Here is a 15,744-nt window from a genome sequence, read left to right as displayed (position 1 = left end):
TTGACGCTTATTTCGTGAGATATTTGGCCCGGTCACCATCAATGGACCATCCTGTATATCTGATACGCCCTCGCTGTTTGGCGTAGTCGTGGTACTTGGTTCCTATTTGAGCTAGGAACATGGCGTAGAAAGTTAGGCCGGACCAACGGCCGTTTGTATAGCTATTCGGATATCTGTCTTTCTGAAGCTATGTTACAGTATATTAAGAGAGGTTTGAACGACGAACCGGAGCTGGTGCCCAGGCAAATCTTGCGATTCCATCAATTCGTTGTGCAAAAGATTGAAATTGCACTGCAATTAATATACAGCTAATGGCACCATTTGGTTGTGCACCGTTCTGATTCTACGTGACGTTTTTAAGGCGCGCCCCTTCTAAGATTTAAATTTGTGCAAATCGGGCAACCATTGCAGTATGGTAGTTCAGTGGTTCCTAAACTTTCTTAAATCATTATCCATGAATTACTTTTGAATGCATTATGGGAACAGCAGTGATCAATGTCTTATAAATAATTACTACTAAAAACAGTCTTGATCACGATTTATTTAACAAGGTGACCGGTTTCGACCACTTCTGTGGTCATCTTCAGACCATTGAGTAGGAACCTCTTTCTGTTGGAGAATCACTACTAGTAGTGATTCTCCAACAGAAAGAGGTTCCTACTCAATGGTCTGAAGATGACCACAGTAGTGGTCGAAACCGGTCACCCTGTTAAATAAATCGTGATCAAGACTGTTTTTAGTAGTAATCATTCATTATCCATGAGTACAATCAGACATCCGCTAGACCCCCCTCCCCTCCTGCCGTATGTTACCACCCCCCCCCCTCCGCCCCCTTCCCCACATTAGTACCAACTTTAGCACCTAACTAAACTGAAGAATAAAATACTTTCCTTGAATACTTTTATTTTTTAAAGCGATGAAAGATATGTGATATTCAGCTTTGTGTGTGTGTGTGTGTGTGTGTGTGTGTGTGTGTGTGTGTGTGTGTATGGGAGGGAGGGGGTGTAACAATGAACGAGGTAGGAATTCGTGGTGCATCCGCAAGTGCTACCGACAACTCCTCATATAAGAAAGCCAACTGTCCACAATGAGGGTAGACACTCGTTATAAAACATACTCCCCCTGCGTTCCTACTCTCCATAGCGGCACTTGCTTCACCTGCACACTGCTACCCCATTTAAAGTCAACCATGTTAAAATGTATGCATAAAACTTACTCTTGGTAAAACACATTATTGGTGCAATCGTTACTTCTGGACCGGGAGAAACTAGTGGAAGACTTCAGGCTGTTAATGCTTTGTGTCTAACCACTGCCACAAATAAGAATAGTAATAATGATAATGATAATAAGACAAGACAAAAGCTATAAATACTTATGCTATACCAATATTGACCTACTCATTTGGAGTAGTGAAATGGAGTAACACAGACCTAGAAGCACTCAATACACTTACACGATCACAATGCCACAAATTTAGAATACATCACATACATTCAGCAACAGAAAGATTCACATTAAGCAGAAAGGAAGGAGGAAGGGGATTTATCGACATAAAAAACCTACATTATGGACAGGTAGACAATTTAAGAAAATTCTTTCTAGAACGAGCACAAACTAGCAAAATACACAAAGCAATCACGCATATAAATACATCGGCTACACCACTGCAATTTCATAACCACTTCTACAACCCTCTAGATCACATAACATCAACAGATACGAAGAAAGTAAATCGGAAAAAGAAAACACTACATGGCAAGCACCCGTATCATCTAACACAGCCACACATCGATCAAGACGCATCCAACACATGGCTAAGAAAAGGCAATATATACAGTGAGACGGAAGTATTCATGATTGCAATACAGGATCAAACAATAAACACCAGGTATTACAGCAAGCATATGATTAAAGATCCCAATACCACAACAGATAAATGCAGACTTTGCAAACAACAAATAGAAACAGTAGATCACATCACAAGCGGATGTACAATACTAGCAAATACAGAATACCCCAGAAGACATGAGAATGTCGCAAAAATAATACATCAACAGCTTGCCTTACAACATAAACTTTTAAAACAACAAGTTCCTACATACAAGTATGCACCACAAAATGTACTGGAGAATGATGAATACAAATTATACTGGAACAGAACCATTATAACAGATAAAACAACGCCACATAACAAACCTGACATCATACTCACCAATAAAAAGAAGAAATTAACACAACTAATCGAAATATCCATACCCAATACAACAAATATACAAAAGAAAACAGGAGAAAAAATTGAAAAATACATCCAACTGGCTGAGGAAGTCAACGACATGTGGCATCAGGATAAAGTTGACATTATACCAATTATACTATCAACTACAGGAGTCATACCACACAATATCCACCAGTACATCAGTGCAATACAGCTACATCCAAACTTATATATACAACTACAGAAATCCGTAATTATTGATACATGTTCAATTACCCGAAAGTTCCTAAATGCAATGTAACATATACCGTACAGTTAAAAGGAAGTGACGCTTGATCAAGGTCCGCGTCTCTTTCCATTTTTGACCAGACATAACGTCTGAGAAAAGAAAGAAATAATAATAATACTGTTTACGGCAGTATAGTAGTCCTTACGTAGTTATTGCTGTGTCGTGCTGTTAATTAATTCATTTTTATGTTTTGAAGTCCGCAGTTCGTGCTTTTGCGGTAGCGTTCTCACTTCCAGAGCATGTGGTCCCGGGTTCGATTCCCGGCGGGTCAGGAATTTTTCCTGCCTCGAGATGACTGGGTGTTGTTGTGTCGTCATGATCATCAACAATCATCCCCATTAGGGTCGGAGGAAGGCAATGGCAAACCACGTCTGCAAGGACCTTGCCTAGTACGGCAGTGCGGGTCTCCCCCATCTTCTCCTTCGCTCCTCGGAGTATCGCACCTCACCATCATACGTTTCGAAGCTAGTAAAGAAACAATTTCTGGACTACTGCAGGTACTATCTACAACTCGGAGAAGACTTCTCGTGATGTATTTAGTATTTGTCACTCTTTTTCACTTTTGTCATCAGCGATGTACAGGACAAAGCACAACATACGTGTATTGTATGAACTATGTGAGGAACCTGTAACCTCCACCGAATTAATGCTACTAATTGAGAAAAAGTAATTTTTGATAACTTGTATAATGAGTATTAGTCTTACAAAATTGTGATAATAGTAATGACCTTTTGAAAATAGTTTAGTTTCGTGACTGAACCAGAATAGAATCATTTAGTTTTTACCCCTCATAAAATATCATTTTATCCCTCAGGGGGTAATTACCCGCAGGTTGGGAACCGCTGAGGTAGATAAATAGATGAACTCGCAACGAAATATTTTTTATCCAGTGACCTTTATCCGTTGTCGAGGTTCGATGGTTTAAAATCGAGCTAAATGTAGCATGTAAAAATCATTCTTACGCGAACGGAATGCGCGGAAACTGTGTAAAGTGAATCGAATAAATAAATAAAAAATGCCTTATTACGATAAAATTGAAAACCTTCTGTCAAACATCTAGCTTCATTCCAATTTTTCCGTGCGATAAATACGTTTTTCGCGAGTTTTTTACGCGCGCTACTTCCATATTTCATACTTGTGCGAAACTCTTTGAATTTTGAAAGAAGGTAGACAGCATACATGTAATTAAGGGTCGTGCTGTTGTTTTGTGGAAACCTTACCCGTTGCCACGCTATAAGCAACATCGCTTGATGGACAATGTAACAAAACATATACCGGAGCAGCAGTCGCCCGAGTCAGCAAAAATATACATCGGTTGGCAAGCTATGACAGTCTGTCACAATTATAGTAGGGTAAATGACCTTTCCTATGCGTTATTGAAGATGTCAGTTGCTCTAAAAGTAGTACATTATTCAGCAAAAAAATCTCTGATCATTTGCCCAACAATATAAAGTGTCTGGCAAGTAGCAGATCAAGTTTTAAATTTACCTTAAAATCATTTCTTTTGCACAACTCCTTCTACTGCATGGACGAGTTTGTTTTAGAAATGGTAAAAAAAATGTACCTCTAAATGTAGTTGCATGTCTAGAACTAAAAATTTCAGTAATATTAGCTCTATTCATGTATGTATGTCTTGTAATCTGACTTGTTCCTTATCATATCGATAAATAATAGGGAAAGTGATCTACGGAACATGACATAACTAAAACTAAAAACTGGGAGCCCCAATGAGAAATGCTGTTATAATAGCACAAAAGAGGCGAATATGGCCTAGGCAAAGTTAGGGATGCAAAAGGCGGGATATAGCTTTACGACTTATCTGGCAGCTGCAAAGACATTTAAATCGAAACATCCTGTCATATTCGTGCTTTTTTACGGGTTAACCCTACTTCCCCAGCGCTGTGAGCTCTCTTAGCTGCGTAATGTTGGCGCACCTGCTTGTTGCAGTTTGTAGGCTATGGTCCCAGATCCCGTGCCCAAAATCCAGAAGAAATGCGCCCATAGGACAGAATGTATAATATCACGTGCATGAATGGCAGCTATTCGGGGAGGGGGGGGGGGGACATCACATTTCTGGTGGTAGATTTGTTCCCGCGGGGATGACATCATGTATCATGTTACTGTGCTTTACGCGATGTGTTATGGGGGTACCGTGCATCACTTTGTGAAAACGAAACCTTTACAGGATAACTTTGTCGTGTGTGTGTGTGTGTGTGTGTGTGTGTGTGTGTGTGTTTGTCCGACTGTTAGGAACCTTTTTTTCAGGAATGTGTTGACGTTGTTGTTGTTGTTGTGGTCTTCAGTCCTGAGACTGGTTTGATGCAGCTCTCCATGCTACTCTATCCTGTGCAAGCTTCTTCATCTCCCAGTACCTACTGCAACCTACATCCTTCTGAATCTGCTTAGTGTATTCATCTCTTGGTCTCCCTCTACGATTTTTACCCTCCACGCTGCCCTCCAATGCTAAATTTGTGATCCCTTGATGCCTCAGAACATGTCCTACCAACCGATCCCTTCTTCTAGTCAAGTTGTGCCACAAACTTCTCTTTTCCCCAATCCTATTCAATACCTCCTCATTAGTTACGTGATCTACCCACCTTATCTTCAGCATTCTTCTGTACCACCACATTTCGAAAGCTTCTATTCTCTTCTTGTCCAAACTGTTCATAGTCCATGTTTCACTTCCATACATGGCTAAACTCCATACAAATACTTTCAGAAACGACTTCCTCACACTTAAATCTATACTCGATGTTAACAAATTTCTCTTCTTGAGAAACGCTTTCCTTGCCATTGCCAGTCTACATTTTATATCCTCTCTACTTCGACCATCATCAGTTATTTTACTCCCTAAATAGAAAAACTCCTTTACTACTTTAAGTGTCTCATTTCCTAATCTAATTCCCTCAGCATCACCCGACTTAATTTGACTACATTCCATTATCCTCGTTTTGCTTTTGTTGATGTTCATCTTATATCCTCCTTTCAAGACACTGTCCATTCCGTTCAACTGCTCTTCCAAGTCCTTTGCTGTCTCTGACAGAATTACAATGTCATCGGCGAACCTCAAAGTTTTTACTTCTTCTCCATGAATTTTAATACTTACTCCGAATTTTTCTTTTGTTTCCTTTACTGCTTGCTCAATATACAGATTGAATAACATCGGCGAGAGGCTACAACCCTGTCTCACTCCTTTCCCAACCACTGCTTCCCTTTCATGTCCCTCGACTCTTATAACTGCCATCTGGTTTCTGTACAAATTGTAAATAGCCTTTCGCTCCCTGTATTTTACCCCAGCCACCTTCAGAATTTGAAAGAGAGTATTCCAGTTAACATTGTCAAAAGCTTTCTCTACGTCTACAAATGCTACAAACGTAGGTTTGCCTTTTCTTAATCTTTCTTGTAAGATAAGTCGTAAGGTTAGTATTGCCTCACATGTTCCAACATTTCTACGGAATCCAAACTGATCTTCCCCGCGGTCCGCTTCTACCAGTTTTTCCATTCGTCTGTAAAGAATTCGCGTTAGTATTTTGCAGCTGTGACTTATTAAACTGATAGTTCGGTAATTTTCACATCTGTCAACGCCTGCTTTCTTTGGGATGGGAATTATTATATTCTTCTTCAAGCCTGAGGGTATTTCGCCTGTCTCATACATCTTGCTCACCAGATGGTAGAGTTTTGTCATGACTGGCTCTCCCAAGGCCATCAGTAGTTCTAATGCAATGTTGTCTACTTCCGGAGCCTTGTTACGACTCAGGTCTTTCAGTGCTCTGTCAAACTCTTCACGCGGTATCTTATCTCCCATTTCATCTACATCCTCTTCCATTTCCATAATATTGTGTTGACGTATCGAGTCCAAATTTGTCTTGTTTTAAGGTGTACAAGTTTTAATCTTCTAAGTCAATTCAGTCAAAAGATGCAGCCTGTTATGTCCAATATCTTTGATACTAGGAAAACGGGCTCATCAAAACTGATAGGATGCTTCCCGTTCACGTAGAATCACGAACTTTGGTAAGAAGCGAGGTTTCACACTAAAAGGCAAAAAAACCTGGAAGTTGTTAATGTGTAATTATATAACACGAAAGAAATATTGCTTTGTCCTTTTCTTATCTATCTGTCTGTCAATAAAATGAAATGTCGTGTGGCTAGGGCCTCCCGTCGGGTAGACCGTTCGCCGGGTGCAAGTCTTTCGATTTGACGCCACTTCGGCGACTTGCGTGTCGATGGGGATGAAATGATGAAGACAACACAACACCCAGTCACTGAGCGGAGAATATATCCAACCCAGCCGGTAATCGAAACCGGGCCTCTTTGCATGGTATTCCGTCCCGCTTACCACTGAGCTATCGAGGCGAACTGTTTGTCCATTAAGACCCCTTTTCCTCTGAAACAGCTTGGCGTATCAAGTTCAAATTTGTGAGACGTACTAAAGTCTCTGGTTCCTCAGTGGTGTAGATGGTTCAGATGCCTCTAAGCACTGTGGGAGTAAACATCTGAGGTCATCATTCCCCCGGATTTAGAACTACTTAAACCTAACTAACCTAAGGACATCACACACATCCATGCCCAAGGCAGGATTCGAACCTGCGACCGGAGCACCAGCGCGGTTCCGGACTGAAGTGCCTAGAACCGCTCGGCCACAGCGGCCGGCGGTGGTGTAGAAAATGTAAGTTTCTAAGTCAATGAAATCAAGACTCGAGCAGCCGTATGTTGATACTCGTAAACTCACTCATCAGAACCTATAGGGTACATTCCGTTGACCTAGAACCACGAACTTCGGCAACAGGAAAGGTGTCACAGTGCAAGTAAAGTGAAAAATCTGAAACTCGTTACATTGTAATTATATCACATATAAAATATCTTTCTGCCATTTAAACATACATTGCATTTATCTCCCTTCAAAAGTATTATAGGTAAACATTGTTCCACGAAAATGTAAAATGAAAGTTGTAGTCATGTTTTAACACGCAAATAAAAATGTATTATTAAATCTTATCTCTAGATAAAATATAAACTGAAGTCCCCAGCTCGCTACTTTTGATTGTCCGGGCTTGTCCGAGGTACAATTGTAGAGACTTTGATACTGTCTTAGAATTCTTGGGTCCGATATCTTTCAAATATCGATATAAAAAACAGGGAAAATCGCTGAAGTTCCAGATTCGTAGGATAAGTGAACGAACGGTATACATAATTGCGTACAGCATCCCAAGTGCTCAAGCCCTACTCGGACTTGCCCAGATTTTTATTACGTGACCTGAGTACCATACTCTGTTCATCATGAGAACAAACCTGAAGTAAATAAACACAAACGCGATGATTGGTCAGAAGCCGTAGCACACGTACACTGGTGTTGTTACGCTCTTGGAAGTAGGTCTTACTTATGTATTAGATACCGTATTACTAAGTTACGTTAAATAAAACTTTAAGATATTTTAATGTATTAACAGCCATCAATGTTTTTCTTAATCAAGCTTTAGCTATATATGGCTTTTATATCAAGAATGGTGTATAGTCACGGTCTCTGTATTGTTGTGCTGTGATTGTCGCGCTATTAATACGCAGTACGAAAATGGCTGAGGCTGCTTTCTGTTCCGTAGTGAAAAATGCGCGTGGAACACGCTCAAAAAGCGTTCTTCTTAATGTTTTCCATAAAATTCCGAGGAAAAATCGGCTTTGAAGTTTTCCAAGGGACTGTATTTGATGCATCGGAGATATAAGCATCCACTGGGTGTAACGCGGAACCAGTAGCGTTATGAATCTCTGGTTCAAGTCTCGCCATGGTCATCTTTTTTTCATTGAATTTGAAATATCTAATCTCGTAATTGTAAAATTTCTCTTCACTTTTTATGAATAATGTATATCTTACTGTTTCTAATGACGTACTGCTCGCGATATTTCTATTTTTTATTCCAAATAAAAATTCTTCGATATTTTATGAAACATTGTTAATCAAGGTTGCTTAAAAACAAAACAATTTCATTTTTCAGGACAAAAATGAGATCCCAAATACTGTTTATTTCACGATGGCCATTGTTGTATACCACGGATGTCGTCTCACACGAACCTGAGTGATAAGTGTCGTGGAAACACGAAAAAAAAAAAAAAATCATGTTCACAGCATCGAGCACACCACACAAATTCCGCATTCTTACATTTGCCGCTGTACCTTTACAATATGAACCCAACAGAACCGATCTGGACCCAACTGAAGAGATTTGTCGCAAGGCTGTCAAGCTGCCAGACGTCCTGGAACTAACGCACGCAGCTTTCGGAACATCATACGAGAAGTGGAGAAAATGCCTGGGTGGCTTCGTGAATCCTGTTGTTGATTGACTCGTTGCAAACGTAGATGGTGACAGTTCCCGAACTGAAATTTCTCGGATTCTGATAAGGAAGCAGCTAAGAGATGACCAGATGACTGACTAATACCTTTAGTGGCTCCAGTATTCAGCGATACGGTGAAATATGTACCCACAACATTTCCGCAATTCAGATTGTACGAGGTGCATTCAAGTTCTAAGGCCTCTGATTTTTTTTCTAATTAACTACTCACCCGAAATCGATGAAACTGGCATTACTTCTCGACGTAATCGCCCTGCAGACGTACACATTTTTCACAACGCTGACGCCACGATTCCATGGCAGCGGCGAAGGCTTCTTTAGGAGTCTGTTTTGACCACTGGAAAATCGCTGAGGCAATAGCAGCACGGCTGGTGAATGTGCGGCCACGGAGAGTGTCTTTCATTGTTGGAAAAAGCCAAAAGTCACTAGGAGCCAGGTCAGGTGAGTAGGGAGCATGAGGAATGACTTCAAAGTTGTTATCACGAAGAAACTGTTGCGTAACTTTAGCTCGATGTGCGGGTGCGTTGTCTCGGTGAAACAGCACAAGAGCAGCCCTTCCCGGACGTTTTTGTTGCAGTGCAGGAAGGAATTTGTTCTTCAAAACATTTTCGTAGGATGCACCTGTTACCGTAGTGCCCTTTGGAACGTCTCATCCATTGTCACAACTGACGAAAAGAAAGTCCCATTCGTGCTGTTGTTGCACGTCAACATTGCTTGGCAACATGCCACACGGGCAGACGTCCGTCAGCATTCGTGGCACCCACCTGGATGACACTTTTCGCATTTTCAGGTCGTCATGCAGGATTGTGTGCACAGAACCCACAGAAATGCAAACTCTGGAGGCGATCTGTTCGACAGTCATTCGGCGATCCCCCAAAACAATTCTCTCCACTTTCTCGATCGTGTCGTCAGACCGGCTTGTGCGAGCCCGAGGTTGTTTCGGTTTGTTGTCACACGATGTTCTGCCTTCATTAAACTGTCGCACCCACGAACGCACTTTCGACACATCCATAACTCTGTCACCACATGTCTCCTTCAACTGTCGATGAATTTCAATTGGTTTCACACCACGCAAATTCAGAAAACGAATGATTGCACGCTGTTCAAGTAAGGAAAACGTCGCCATTTTAAGTATTTAAAACAGTTCTCATTCTCGCCGCTGGTGATAAAATTCCATCTGCCGTAGGGTGCTGTCATCTCTGGGACGTATTGACAATGAAAGCGGCCTCATTTTAAAACAATGCGCATGTTTCTATGTCTTTCCAGTCCGGACAAAAAAAATCGGAGGCCTTAGAACTTGAATACACCTCGTATAACGCTGACATACATAAGTTCACGTTTTTGTATTTGTTTACTAACAGCCTCTCACGCAGTTACAGATGACATCATACCTGCCAGCAAAAATGGCAACAGAAAAACACGGAAAATATGACGCATACAGAGACAGCGATGTTAAAACCATGCTGTAATGCATAGTAAATGATGTATTATGAGAGTGTTAACAGAAAACAATATTTACAAAACAAACAGTACACGTATCCATCATTTTGAGTTGCAGCTCCTTGTATTGGCCGTGTTTGCAGTTAAAATTGTTGGATGTGAGGTCCTCCAGTTATGCGAAACGCCATTCTTCTCAGTACCCAAAGATGCTTTCGGCACCAATGTGCCATCGTCAGTGGGGTTTCGTTTTTATTTATTCTTTACATTTGGTGTGCATAAATTTTCTGGGTCACTTGGGTATTAATTACTACAGGGAACTTGTCATGTTTTCGTGTGGCGAGTACTTCCATTCTCCGCATAATGCTGAGGTGTTGTGATCCACACATAATTACACCAAGTATTTTTCACAAATAACGTAGTAAAACACTTTTCACTTCACCAGAACACAGTACTTGCACACAAGAGTGATCCAGAATATTCTTGCACACCAAATGTAAAGAATAAATAAAAACGAAAACGCATTCATGATGGCACAGTGGTGCCGAAAGCATCTTTGGGTGGTGAGATAAAAGATGTTTTGCATAACTGGCGGACCTCACATCCAACTAACAGTACACGTTTTATAATTTCTTATAGCTGTGCTGTGTTCTGCATGTTTTGGAATTAAAGAACCCAGTGATGGTGGCGATATTTGTAGCTGAATCTAGTATGGAGAATAAGTAAATAAATAACAAAACTATTTTGCATCAACGTGTACCCACAATTCTCATATTATTGTTTTCGAAACTGTAGTTAGACAGCAGATATTAAGGCGTACACGAGCCTGTGACGAATCACGAGACGCGCGAGTGTGGGTCAGCGAATTACAGTACTGGCCATTAAAATTGCTACAACCAAGAAGAAATTCAGATGATAAACGGGTATTCATTGGACAAATATATTATACTAGAACTGACATGTCATCACATTTTCACGCAATTTGGGTGCATAGATCCTGAGAAATCAGTACCCAGAAAAACCGCCTCTGCCCGTAATAACGGCCTTGATACGCATGGACATTGAGTCAAACAGAGCTTGGATGGCGTGTACAGGTACAGCTGCCCATGCAGCTTCAACACGATACCACAGTTCATCAAGAGTAGTGGCTGGCGTATTGAGACCAGCCAATTGCTCGGCCACCACTGACCAGACGTTTTCAGTTGCTGAGAGATCTGGAGAATGTGTTGGGCAGGACAGCAGTCGAACATTTTCTGTATCCAGAAAGGCCCGTACAGGACCTGCGACACGCGGTTGTGCATTATCCTGCTGAAATGTAGGGTTTCGCAAGGATCGAATGAAGGGTAGAGCCACGGGTCGTAACACATCTGAAATGTAGCGTCCACTGTTCAAAGTGCCGTCAATGCGAACAAGAGGTGACCGAGACGTGTAACCAGTGGCACCCCATACCATCACGGCGGGTGATACGCCAGTATGGCGATGACGAATACACGCTTCCAATGTGCGTTCACCGCGATGTCGCCAAACACGGATGCGACCATCGTGATGCTGTAAATAAAACCTGAATTCATCCGAAAAATGACGTTTTGCCATTCGTGCACCCAGGTTCGTCGTTGAGTACACCATCGCAGGCGCTCCTGTCTGTGATGCAGCGTCAAGGGTAACCGCAGCCACGGTCTCCGAGCTGATAGTCCGTGCTGCTGCAAACGTCGTCGAACTGTTCGTGCAGATGGTTGTTGTCTTGCAAACGTCCCCATCTGTTGACTCAGGAATCGAGACGTGGCTGCACGATCCGTTACAGCCATGCGGATAAGATGCCTGTCATCTCGACTGCTAGTGATACGAGGCCGTTGGGATCCAGCACGGCGTTCCGTATTACCCTCCAGAACTCATCGATTCCATATTCTGCTAACAGTCATTGGATATCGACCAACGCGAGCAGCAATGTCGCGATACGGTAAACCGCAATCACGATAGGCTACAATCCGACCTTTATCAAAGTCGGAAACGTGATGGCACGCATTTCTCCTCCTTACACGATTCATTACAACAACGTTTGACCAGGCAACGCCGGTCAACTGCTGTTTGTGTATGAGAACTCGGTTGGAAACTTTCCTCTTGTGAGCACGTTGTAGGTGTCGCCACCGGCGCTAACCTCGTGTGAATGCTCTGAAAAGCTTATCATTTGCATATCACTGCATCTTCTTCCTGTCGGTTAAATTTCGCATCTGTAGCACGTCGTCTTCGTGGTGTAGCAATGTTAATGGCCCGTAGTGTAGTAATCTATTACAAGAAAGATATATGACGTATGGAAATTTAGGTCAGTCCGGGGAGCGTGCGCGGATAGCCTAATTGGAAAGCCAGCCGCTCGCCGTAAGCGGGAAATCCGGGTTCGGCTCTCAGTCCGACACATATTTTCATATGTCGCTTTAGGTAGTACGTCTGTACCTATTACACTGAAGTTTAACTTCAGGAATAAATTTCAGTAGTTTTGTCAGGAAGTGTGTTCTGAACATTTAGGTCTGGAGTGTAGCCTTGTACAGAAATGACACTTCAGACGAGGCGAGCATAGAATTATTCTATCTACCCACATATTCTTCAGCGTTCTTCTGTATCAGCATACTGAATAGCCTCCATTCTTTTTTTGTCTGAAATTTCTATCGTCCACGTTTCACTACTGTACAAAGCTAAGATCCAGGCAAACACTTCCAGAAAATACGGCCTAATACTGAAATTTGTATTTGACGTTAACAAATTTCTCTTTATTTAATAACGCTATTTTTCTTGCCATTGGCTCTGATCACTATGGGACTCAACTTCTGGGGTCATCAGTCCCCTAGAACTTAGGACTACTTAAACCTAACTAACCTAAGGACATCACACACATCCATGCCCGAGGCAGGATTCGAACCTGCGACCGTAGCAGTCGCGCGGTTCCAGACTGTAGCGCCTAGAACCGCTCGGCCACACCGGCCGGCTTTCTTGCCATTGCCAGTCTACTTTTTGTATGCTTTCTATTTCAGTCATCAGTTATTTTACTGTCCGAATAGCAAAACTCATGTGCTACTTTTAATGCTCCATTTCCCATTCTAATTCCCTCAGCACCGCCTGATTTAATTCGACTACATCCTGTTACCCTTATGTCGCTTTTGTTCATGTTCATCGTATAGCCTCTGTTCAAGACATTTACCATTCCGTTCAATCGCTCTTCCAAGTCCTTTGCTTGACAGCAGTACGATATTACACGGCAAAACTCAACGTTTTTATTTCCTATCCCGGGGATTCAATTTCTACTCCAAATTTTTCTTTAGTTTCCTTTACTGCTTGCTCAATATAGTGATCGAGTAACACCCTACTGTCTGTAAGCTACCCAAATTAGAGGTGACACTTCGCTCCACGTATTTTACCATTGCTACCTTCATAATTTCAAAGAGTGCTTTTAAGTCATCATTGCTAAAAGATGTATCGGAATCCACTTCCGCCTTCCCTCAGTGTATCTTCTAAGATAAGTCTTAAGGTCAGTTTTTCGCAGCGTATTCCGCAACATTTCTGTGGAACAGAAACTGGTCTTGCTCGAGGTCAGGGTCTAACAATTTTTTATTCTTTTGTAAATAATTCATGTCAGCATTTCGCAGCCAAGACTTATCAAACTGATAGTTCGGTAATATTCACGCTTGGCAGCACTTGCTTTTTTTTGGAATTGCACTTATTACATTCTTCTTGAAGTGTGGGCGTATTTCGCGAGTCTCGTGTATCTCGCACGCCAAGTGGGTTTCCCAAAGGTACCAGTAGTTCAGACGGAATGTCGTCTTCTACCTGACGCTCGATTCCACTTACGTCTTTCAGTGCTCTGTCAAACTCCTCTCGCAATACTGTATCTGCCATCTTATGTTCATCTACGTCCTCTTCCGTTTCTATAATAATGGACCTAAGTTCAGTTCCCTTTTACAGCCACACTGTATGCTCCTTCCACTTTCCAGCTTTACTTTCGTTGCTTATTAATGGATTTGTATGCGAGCTCTTGATACTGATACAGCTACATCGTGGTATTACAGTAATATTGTCACTACAGTACCTTCCCTTACTAAACCTGTTCTGGTCGTCTAATGGTGAATCGGTTGTATTTTTAATAGGAATCTTGATTATTCGTACGAATAGATCGTAACAGCTATTGTGAAAACTTATTCAAATGTATTTTTCGCAATCAGTACGACTTCATTCGTTATACACCGCTAGCTTTCAGCCATTGTCTAGGAGTATGGTACGAGGGTAAGTCAAATGAAATCCTTAGATTTGTAATAACAAATCGAAATTTCGCGCCGTTATCCTGTAAGTTGGTAAGGGTGCTACAAACAGCGTGCAGAACGGCCTGTAGGTGGCAGCATAGTGCAGATGCACACATACCGTCGCAGTATCAGTATAAAGATGGCCGCCCCACTTGCGACTTGCACCAGGGAAGAACAGCGTTCTGTTACTCGGTTTTTGCGTAGTGCAGGTGTGAAACCCATTGAAATTCATCGACGAGTGAAGGTTCAATATGGTGATGCATGTTTGTCACAGCAGCAAGTCTACGAATGGAGTAGGAAGTTCGCAAACGGTGTGACTTCAGTGGAAGATGCTCCTCGTCCAGGTCAGGCACAACGAGTTGTGACTCCACAGAACATTGCAGCAGTTGAAGCCATAGTGAAGGAAAACCGCCGAGTGACCCTGAATGACATTGCAGCATGTTTACAGATTAGTCATGGGTCAGCACACCACATTGTGCATGATGTGCTCCAGTTTCACAAAGTGTCTGCAAGATGGGTGCCACGGCAGCTGACTCCTGAAATGAGAGAACGACTGGTTGATGCTCGTGAAGAACTTCTTCGGCGCTTTGAACGAGAAGGTGATGGCTTCCTTGCAAGAATCGTTCCTGGGGTCGAAATCTGGGTTCACTTCCACCAACCGGAAACGAAGAGACCGAGCAAGGAATGGCGCCATTCCTCATCACTAAAACCAAAGAAGTTCCGAAAGAGAACCATCAGCAGGGAAGGTTATGCTCTCTTTTGGGACGAAAAAGGCGTCATTTTTGGAGCATTACATGCCTAGAGGGACCACTGTCACCAGTGCATCATCCACAGATATCCTAAAAAATCATCTCCGGCCTGCAATCAAATCAAAGCGACGTGGATTGCTGTCAGCAGGTGTCCTTTTCCAACATGACAATGCAAGGTCCCACACTGCCCGTACAACAGTTGCATCAATCACAGACCTGCATTTTGAGTGTCTACCTCATCCACCATACTCACCAGACCTTGCCCCCAAGTGATTTCCATATGTTTGGACCTCTCAAAGACGCAATGGGAGAAAAGAAGTTCCGTTGTGATGAAGAGGTACGCCACGCGGCGCATAAGTGGTTGCGCGGACTACCAAAAAAAATTTTTTTCTAAAGGAATTTATGCACTTTGTAAGCGCTGGAGGA

This window comes from Schistocerca nitens, chromosome 11, assembly GCF_023898315.1.
Source record: "Schistocerca nitens isolate TAMUIC-IGC-003100 chromosome 11, iqSchNite1.1, whole genome shotgun sequence".
In the NCBI taxonomy this organism is placed as follows: Eukaryota; Metazoa; Arthropoda; class Insecta; order Orthoptera; family Acrididae; genus Schistocerca; species Schistocerca nitens.
The sequence above is the reverse complement of the archived record's forward strand: the minus strand, read 5'-3'. Positions refer to the sequence as shown.